Source organism: Lemur catta, chromosome X (assembly GCF_020740605.2).
Source record: "Lemur catta isolate mLemCat1 chromosome X, mLemCat1.pri, whole genome shotgun sequence".
In the NCBI taxonomy this organism is placed as follows: Eukaryota; Metazoa; Chordata; class Mammalia; order Primates; family Lemuridae; genus Lemur; species Lemur catta.
In genome coordinates, this window is record NC_059155.1 from 38,504,798 (window position 1) to 38,513,712 (window position 8,915).

General features: G+C 38.6%; 1 non-coding gene across 1 annotated transcript; it reads left to right on the top strand.

Annotated features, from left to right (window-relative positions):
• The first annotated feature begins 3,810 nt into the window (after positions 1-3,810).
• On the top strand, positions 3,811-3,941 carry LOC123628982. Its single transcript, XR_006731857.1, has one exon. It is a non-coding gene; the product is annotated as a small nucleolar RNA SNORA24 (small nucleolar RNA).
• Positions 3,942-8,915: the final 4,974 nt, after the last annotated feature.

Consider the following 8,915-nt stretch of genomic DNA (forward strand, 5'->3'; position numbering starts at 1 on the left):
TACATGTGCATATGCATAGAAATGATTGGCCAGCCTGAGCAACAGTGAGACCCCGTCTCTACTAAAAATAGAAAGAAATTATCTGGCCAACTAAAATTATATATAGAAAAAATTAGCCGGGCATGGTGGCGCATGCCTGTAGTCCCAGCTACTCGGGAGGCTGAGGCAGAAGGATTGCTTGAGCCCAGGAGTTTGAGGTTGCTGTGAGCCAGGGTGACGCCACGGCACTCTAGCCCCCAGCAGCAGAGCGAGACTCTGTCCGCTCTGTCTCAAAAAAAAAGAAAGAAAGAAAGAAAGAAAAGAAAAGAAAAAACAAAATTAAAAAAAAAAGAAAATGATTGGGAAGGATACAAACTGCTAACAGTGATTTCTGGAGAATGAAATTGGAAAGCACTTGATTATAGGAGAACCTCATGTTTTTTGCTTAATAAGTAATCATGTTAATTTCTTACAGTGAGCAATTGTTATTTTTATAACTCATTTGTAAAGAAGAAAATAAATAGAAAAATAACTTTAGGCTTAGAAGGCTATTAGAAAATTAATAATATAAAAGAATTTTTTCTACATGTGAAAACAATATTAAAATCAAAAAGGAAATTTTTAAATTTCTGTATAATTAAATAGCATAAACAAAAGTCAAATCACAAATGGGAAGTTATTTACAAAGAAATATGGTGATTAAAAGAATAATATTCTTCAAGGGATCCAGAATAGCCAAAATAAACAATCTCAAAAAAGAACAAAGTCAGAGGATTCACATTTCCTGATTTCACACTTTACTACAAAGTTGCAAAAATCAAATCAGTGTGATATTGACATAAGGATAGACTTATAGATCAATGGAATAGAATTGAGAGTCCAGAAGCAAACCCTTACATCTAAGGTAAATTATTTTTTTACCATGATGCCAAGACAATTCAGTGGAAAAAGAATAGTCTTTACAACAAATAGTTCTACAACAACTGGATATCCATATGCAGAAGAATGAAGTTGGACTCGTACATCACATCATATACAAGATTTAACTCACATAATATATGATCCATGAAATAGAACATATATGAAATATCCAGAATAGGCGAATATACAGACACAAAAAGCAGAGAAGTGGTTGCCGGGGAATAGAAAGGATGGAGGGACTGGGGGTCACAGCTAAGGGCAGTAGCGTTCCTTTCTATGGCAATGAAATGTTCTAAAATTGATTGTGCTGATGGACACTCAACTCTAAACAAACTAAAAGCCATTGAATTGTAGAGCTTAAATGGGTGAAATGTATGGTGTTTTAATTTTATCTAAATAAAGCTGTTAAAGATAACATCCTTAATATGTAAAGAGTATTTATAAATTAAAAAAATGAAGCAGGAATGATCAAAAGAACAGATAACTATCAAGAGAAAAATGCAAAAATATAATATATTAATATATGTAAATGTTTACCTTCAATAATCAAAAATATCCTAAGATACCATGTTTCACTCATCAAACTGGCAAAGAATTTTTTAATACTCAACATTGGTGAGTGTGGTAAGCCAAGCACTTTCATGCACTGCAGGAGCATAAGTTGGTACAATCTTTCTGGAAAGCAATTTGGCAATTAGTGTTGAGAACCTTAAAATATATATACACTTTGACCTGAGGAATCTCTCCTACAAAAATAAACAGAGATTTTGGCCAAAAATTATATACAAAGATGTTCTCTATAGCATTATTAATTATAATCCCAAATTGGAAGCAACCTACATGTCAAACAATAGCAGAACAAATAAATTATGACACATTCATAAAATGGATTGTTAAGCAGTTATTATAAATAACATTCTCTTGTAGTATGAAACTATTTTGTAACTTGATTCCATCAATGTTAGTATTCGGCTTAGGATATCATACTATAGTTTTGCAAGATATCACCATGGGGGAAATTGGGTAAAGGATATATAGAATCTCTTTGTATTATTTCTTACAGTTGCTTATAAATCTAGAATTATATTAAAATAAAAAGTCTAATTTTTTAAAATGACATTCTTGAAGGATTTTTAAGAACACTAGAAAACAGTCATGACCTTTTTACATTGATTGAATTCTCTGCAGGCAAGATGAAGGTGCAATATAATCTCAGTTATATGCCGTCTATAAGCACGGAAAGAATGCTGGAATAAACATTGAGTGGATAGATGATAAATAGACAAATAGACATATAGACAGGCAAACATGAGAGGGAGAGAGGAGAGAGAATGAGCTTACATGAGCTCCTTCTGTGTCATCCATAGGAGTGTTAATTATGCAGCCATTAAAAAAGACTACCTCCTCTCTGAAGCTTTGCTAGACTGCCGGAGCCAGGCGCCTTCTCTCATGTCCCTTTGTCCTATCTCCTTTGTACTGATTCTCATCATGTGTTGCAATTGCTTGCAGTTCTGTCATCCAGAAAGATTCTGAGGTCCTTGAGGATGGGAAAATTGTCTTATTAAGCACTGTCTTCCCAGGCTTGGCATATAGTAGGCACTTAAAATGTGGGTTAATCAAACGGATGAATAAAGTAATAATGGATGAACAACAGTCTTAATTTTACTGCCAACCCTTATTCAAAAGAACACTAATCTCAGGGTTTCTCAGGTCTGAAAAAGAAAATGCATAGCTATGACTCAGTCTTCCCCAGTTTGCACAGCACATTCAAATCCATCCACATTGAGTTACTCTGTAGTGCAGCCTTTCGGGTCCTTGCCACTGGGTTTATAACGTAACTAACACTTTTGGAAATAAGGCCCCTTGGTATTTCATTAATGCCCTTGGGTAAAGTCTAAGGATAAACTACCTTATACCGAATTCCTCTCTCCAGTCACTGATGTGGTAAATTTTCATGCCATTTGCCTAAATGTGTAAACTCACCTCCCTTAAGTAGAACAGAGGGAATTTGAGAAACAAGGAAAATAGTATGTCATTATCATACATTAGGCACAGGTTTTGAGAAATTAGAATCTCTGAAATGCTGAAAGTGGAAGTAGGCAATGAAATTGAAGGTATCCTTACTACCTTTCATTTTGAGAGATTATGCAGAATTTAGGAAGTCTATTGACATGCAAAAGGATTACCAAACAACAACTTGTTTACGGGATAAGGATAGTGGCAACCTCGCAATTTGTATAGATTAAATATGATTGTATAACGGGCTGTATCGAGTTTCACATTTTACTATGTTCTTTGCCATGCACGTAGGCGGCATCTGTTATTTTTGCCTGCCTAGTTAGCACCTATGTACTTTAATATTTCTACAAAGAACCTCCCCTGTCCCATTCTAAATCCATGTGACGCAAACAAGACTGCCAGCAAATTCCTGCTTCAGGGTGGGAGGGTAAACCAGGCCTAGTACATCAGTGTATTCTGTCCCCTTGGCCATTGTGATAGGTTTGAAGCAATGAGACATAATCCCAGGACTTTCTGAAACCAATGAAAAGTAGAAATTTTCTTTACTGGACTGTAAGTTAATTATAAGGGTGAGGTAAACCTGAGGCTGCAGAGAGAGCCTGCCTGAGAATGAAACCAATATGATGAAAGCAAAGCTGACATATAGAAAGACACAGATTCCTAATGACATCATTTGAACATCTGGATCCAGCCATGCCTGAAGAAATATCCACCCCCTGGATTTTTCAGTTACATAGATCAATAAATTGTCTTTTGTGCTTAAACTAGTTTGTAGTTGGGGTTCTATCATTTTCAGCCAAAAGAATTCTTATGACTAATATATTATAATCTCATTTAACGCTAGATTGGCATCATGGAACCTTTTAGATGTATGTATAAATCCTGAAAAGCCTCCATGTATCTTCGGGGCCTGTCAACTGTGGCAGTCTCCCTTCCTAGCCATGGAAGAACATATTCTTGTTTATTGGCAAAGCTGTCACCATTTAATTGGTATCAGATTCTGACTTGCACAAGTAACATTCTTCACTATTAAAAATCCAAAAGGTGCCGGTTCTTGGGCAAACTTTCCTAAACTATTGTTTAAATCCTGAAAAGCATGTAAAATACAAGGGAGCCACTTTGACACCCTTAGCTAAGTAAGTCCAAAAAGATCAATCAACATATTGATCTGAGTCCAGGCCCTGACACTGACTTAATTTTTACCCCTTCCCAGGAAATTCCTAAGAAACCTTATTCTCATTTGTTTCCATTTCTTAAATCTCCCATTTGTTGCCATATTAAAGGCCAAAACTTTCCTTTCCAAGGAAAACGTTGTTTCAGAGGTAAATGTTTTGATTTCTGTTGTCTGTTAAAGGAAGTGGCTCCTTCAAAACTTGCTCTGTTCTGATGGCCAAATGCTCTTTAAACACTTTAAGAATATTTTCAATGCAGTTTTACTTGTAGCGGAGCAAACAACTGCTTCTGTGAATGTTGGCAGTCCTTTTATGAAATGTTTTGAGTACTTGCTCAAACTATGAGAATATATTGGAAATGTAAATAAATGTTAATTGCTTGAGGCAAAATTAGAGTCAGGAGTAGAAATTTGGAATCATAACTTCCCAACTCTTTCTTTAATTTTTGGCTAGGAATACCTCTTTCCACATTAGACATGATGAGTTTAGGCCTAAACAATGAAATGGGTATAGATTGTTTACCGGTGAAATTCTGCACTGTTCAATCAAATATTTACCAAGGTGGATTGGAACTCAAGACTGGCATCTGCAAAGATGACCAAGTTAAATAGCTAGATGACCAAGGTAAACATCTTGACTTAAGAAAACCAGTTTTCCCAGACTAGTTATATAGGTCACATGAGGATAAAAGAAGTATAGGTAATAGACCCAAGGTAAGTGTTCATAATTGTACATATTACCAGGTTATTTCTCAAAAATATGTATTCTTTGGTACCAATGACCAATAAGAAATATACAAAGAGGACTTAGTATGTAAGACATGTTTAGTTCATATAAGGCCAAATTTAAAGAATTAAGTCTTTTTTTTTAATTTCAGCATATTATGGGGGGTACTGGGCGGAATAAGAATTAAGTCTTTATAAGATTAGCAAATCATCATCTTAATTCAATATAGAGTTGCTATTACTACTCATAATAGCCAAATTAATAATAAGTGTACCATCTTCATTTGCATAACACTTGTAGGGACTTTTTCATCTGTCATCTCATTTGATCATCCCAACAAACCTACGAGGACGGCCCAGTTTATTTATCCTCACTTTCCAGGTGAGGAAACCGAGGTTTTAAGAGGCTGAGAAAGTTTCCTAAGTTCGTGCCGTTAGTCTGTAGCATAACTAGAACTAGACTGTAGGTCTGCTGACTCTAATGCTAGCATTTGTGAAGTGAAAACCACCACACCAATGAATTGTGATTTTGCAGAACTGGAGCTTGAAAATAGTATGCCAGACCGACATTCTATAATTCTCAGGCTTCCTCTGTCTTAAAGGAATCTGAGCGCTTATAAAGTCTAGTCTCTCAATCCATGAAGAGATTCACCTCTTAGCAATTGCAGTCTCAATTTTAAGGATTCTAGTATTCCAGAATATCATGCTTTTTCTGGTAACAGATTTATTGATATATAATCCACATACCATACAATTCTCCCATTTAAAGTGCACAATTCAATGGTTTTTGTATGTTCACAGAGATGTACAACCATCACAATCTCGTTTTATTAATAGAACATTTCATCACCCCACAAGAAAACTTATACCCTTTAGCTGTCCCGAAACCCCCTATCATCACTAGCCTTCGGCAAATCACTAATCTGTTTCTGTCTCAATGGATTTGCCTGTACTGGACATTTCATATATTAATAAATAAAAAATGTGGGTGGTCTTGTGTCTGGCTTCTGTCACTTAGCATAATGTTTTCAAGGTTTGTCCATATTATAGCAAGTATCAGTACTCCATTTGTTTTTATGGCTGAATAATACCCCATTGTATCTATATACCAGGTTTTGTTTATTCATTCATCAGTTAATGAATACTATGCTTTTTAAATATATAAATATTGAAACCCGGATATTTTTAAACTAACAAAATATTTTTTCCTGGCCAGGCAGGTTAGCTCACACCTGTAATGCTAGCACTCTGGGAGGCCAAGTTGGGAGGATCGCTCGAGGTCAGGAGTTCGAGACCAGCCTGAGCAAGAGCGAGACCCCGTCTCTACTAAAAATAGAAAGAGATGATCTGGCCAACTAAAAATATGTATAGAAAAAATTAGCCGGGCATGGTGGCTCATGCCTGTAGTCCCAGCTATTTGGGACGCTGAGGCAGAAGGATCGCTTGAGCCCAGGAGTTTGAGGTTGCTGTGAGCTAGGCTGACGCCACGGCACTCTAGCCTGGGCAACAGAGTGAGACGCTGTCTCAAAAAAAAAAAAAAAAAAAGCTTTTTCCCTAAGAATATTGTCATTTTTTATCTGAAATATAATCTTGCGATGTGCACAGAGAATATCCTGCGGTAAAATTTCAAACCAGAGATACACTCAGTTTGAAAGTGTTCTAAAGGCAACACTTCCAAGACCTCTTACTGTTGTTGAAATGGCTAATTCTGGCTTACCTGTGTGGTTCAGAATCTCTTTCTGTTTCCTGATCATCTGTCTCTTCTCTTGGAGTCTGTTTGTGCCCCTGGTCTCCTTCCAGAGGTCTCTGATGGAGTGAACTTAGAATGGGGTGTGAGGGGCAAAAGCGGGGAGGGTGAGCATGAAGTAAGTTCTTATAGTGGGATGATGAGAGTAGAGGGATGGATGCTGGGAGATTGTCAGGCCCAATTCCCAATGCTTCTCCTTGAACTTGACTGCTTCCTTTTCTCGGATTTACTTCTTCTTCCCTCCTCCTTTTCCATCCAGTTCAGATTTCTTTTCTTAGGATCCTATCCCTCCCCCTCTGTGATAATTTATTCTATGCAGGAGCTTCTTTCTCAATCATCTTATCTGGGGCACACAAGCCAGAAGGACAGAACAGCCTCACCTGAGCCTCCCCCAGGAGGAGCAGCACGTTATAATATTAGGACGAAGATGATAACCATATCTCAAGTTTAATAGATTATCAATAACTTGAAATACCCTTGAAGTTGGAGGAGAATTTCACCACTCTACCAGTATGCTGACCAAGCCACGGAATTAGGGGCTTTGGGGGTCAGCTAAGACCTTGATGGTCTGCAACATTGGAGCTGAATCTAAGTCACTGGCTCTGCCAATGTGCTCTGTATTGCAGACCCCTCCCAGGCCACTGTGGTTCTTCAGCATACAAAGAAAGACACTCCCTTCCCCACCTTGCCCTCAAGGCTATTCCATGCAAAAATTAGCCTGAGTGGCTTGAAATGGCAGATGAAACACACTATTTCCACTACTTTTTTAAATTTACAAATGCACAGGATAATTTTGGGAAGGTCAAAACTAGATAAAGTCATGACTAAATGTTGAGGGAGCCACAGCCTGAGTGAGGTGGGAGTGATGCTCACAGAGAGGGATAGGGACGAAAAGGAGCCAGTGTACCTGGAAGAACCCTGGAAAGCCTTGGGGTCTGGCGATACCAGGTGCTATGAAGGGCAGGAGTGAGATTCAGGCCCCCCAAAAGGGGCATTCATTAAAAGACTCTAATGTGGGAAAAGTCCCCACTGCCTCCTCAGCCCCAGCCCTTACCGAAGAAAGCATCTGCACACAGCCCATCTCCCCCTGGCAAGAGAGCAGAGACTTCCTTGGAGAAACTGAAGGCCCTCCAGGGGAAGAAACTTCCCCAATGTGGTAGTCAGGGACCTTCCATCATATGGTTCTACTCCTCATCTTTCTCATCCTAAAGCAAAGGCTTCCAGTTGGCGGTCTCCTCCCTCACTTTTAAATATAAACAGGCAGGCAAAGATCACCAAATGTGAAGTAAGTCACTGTGATGGTTACTTTTGTGTGTCAACCTGGCTAGGCTATAGTTAGTCAATCAAACACTAATCTGAGTGTTGCTAGGAGGTTTTGTAGATGTGATTAACATCTACAGTCGTTGAATTTAAGCAACGGAGATTATCCTTGAGAATCTGGGTGGCCTCATCCAATCAGTTGAAGGGCCTTTACAGCAAAACTGAAGTTTCCCTGAGGAAGAGGAAATTCTGCCTCAAATCTATAGTATCAATTCCTGCCTGAGAATGTCCAGCCTGCTGGCCTGCCCTATATATTTCAAACTTGCCTAGCTACCCCCCCCACGATTCTGTAAACCAGTTCCTTGAAATAACCCTACCCTTTGCACACCTACTCTCTGTTTCTGTCTCTCACTCTCTTGCTCTCTCTCACTAACTGTCTCCATTTCTGTCTCTGTCTCTCTCTCATCAATAGATTACATAGGTATGTATAACACACACACATAGAAAGCACATGCATACATCTATGTATACATATCCTACTGGTTCTGTTTCCCTGGTAGAACCCTGATAGAAATAAGTCACCCAATGCAAAAAAAAAAGAAAAAAGACCAATACATACAGTAAAAATGATCTGGGTCTTTCTTATCTTGCCAAATTCATCTCCTATCCCTCCGACTCCTTGTGCACTTTGCTCCGGCTATGCTAGCCTTCTTGGTGTTCCTGGAACATAGCCTGCTCGTTCTCTGCTCACAGTCCATCAGCCCTGGGGCTGCTTCCCACTGCAGTGGTTTACCTGGCCTAGTCCCCCACCGTATTCAGGTCTCTGCTCATGTGTTAGCTCGGCAGAGACATCTTCTCAGACCACTCTATTTAAAACAGACACCCCCCCTACTCTCACACACCCCATCCCATTGCACTACTTTTGTTCATTCATAGCAATTACAGCTTCCATAAATGATATTATTTATTTTGTGCATTTACTAGTTTCTTGTCTGACTGCCTCCCTTAGCATGGAAGTTCCACGATGGGGCCCTTTTGTCTCTTGTTCACTATTGTGACACCATCACCTAAAAATATGTCTGGTCCTTTAAG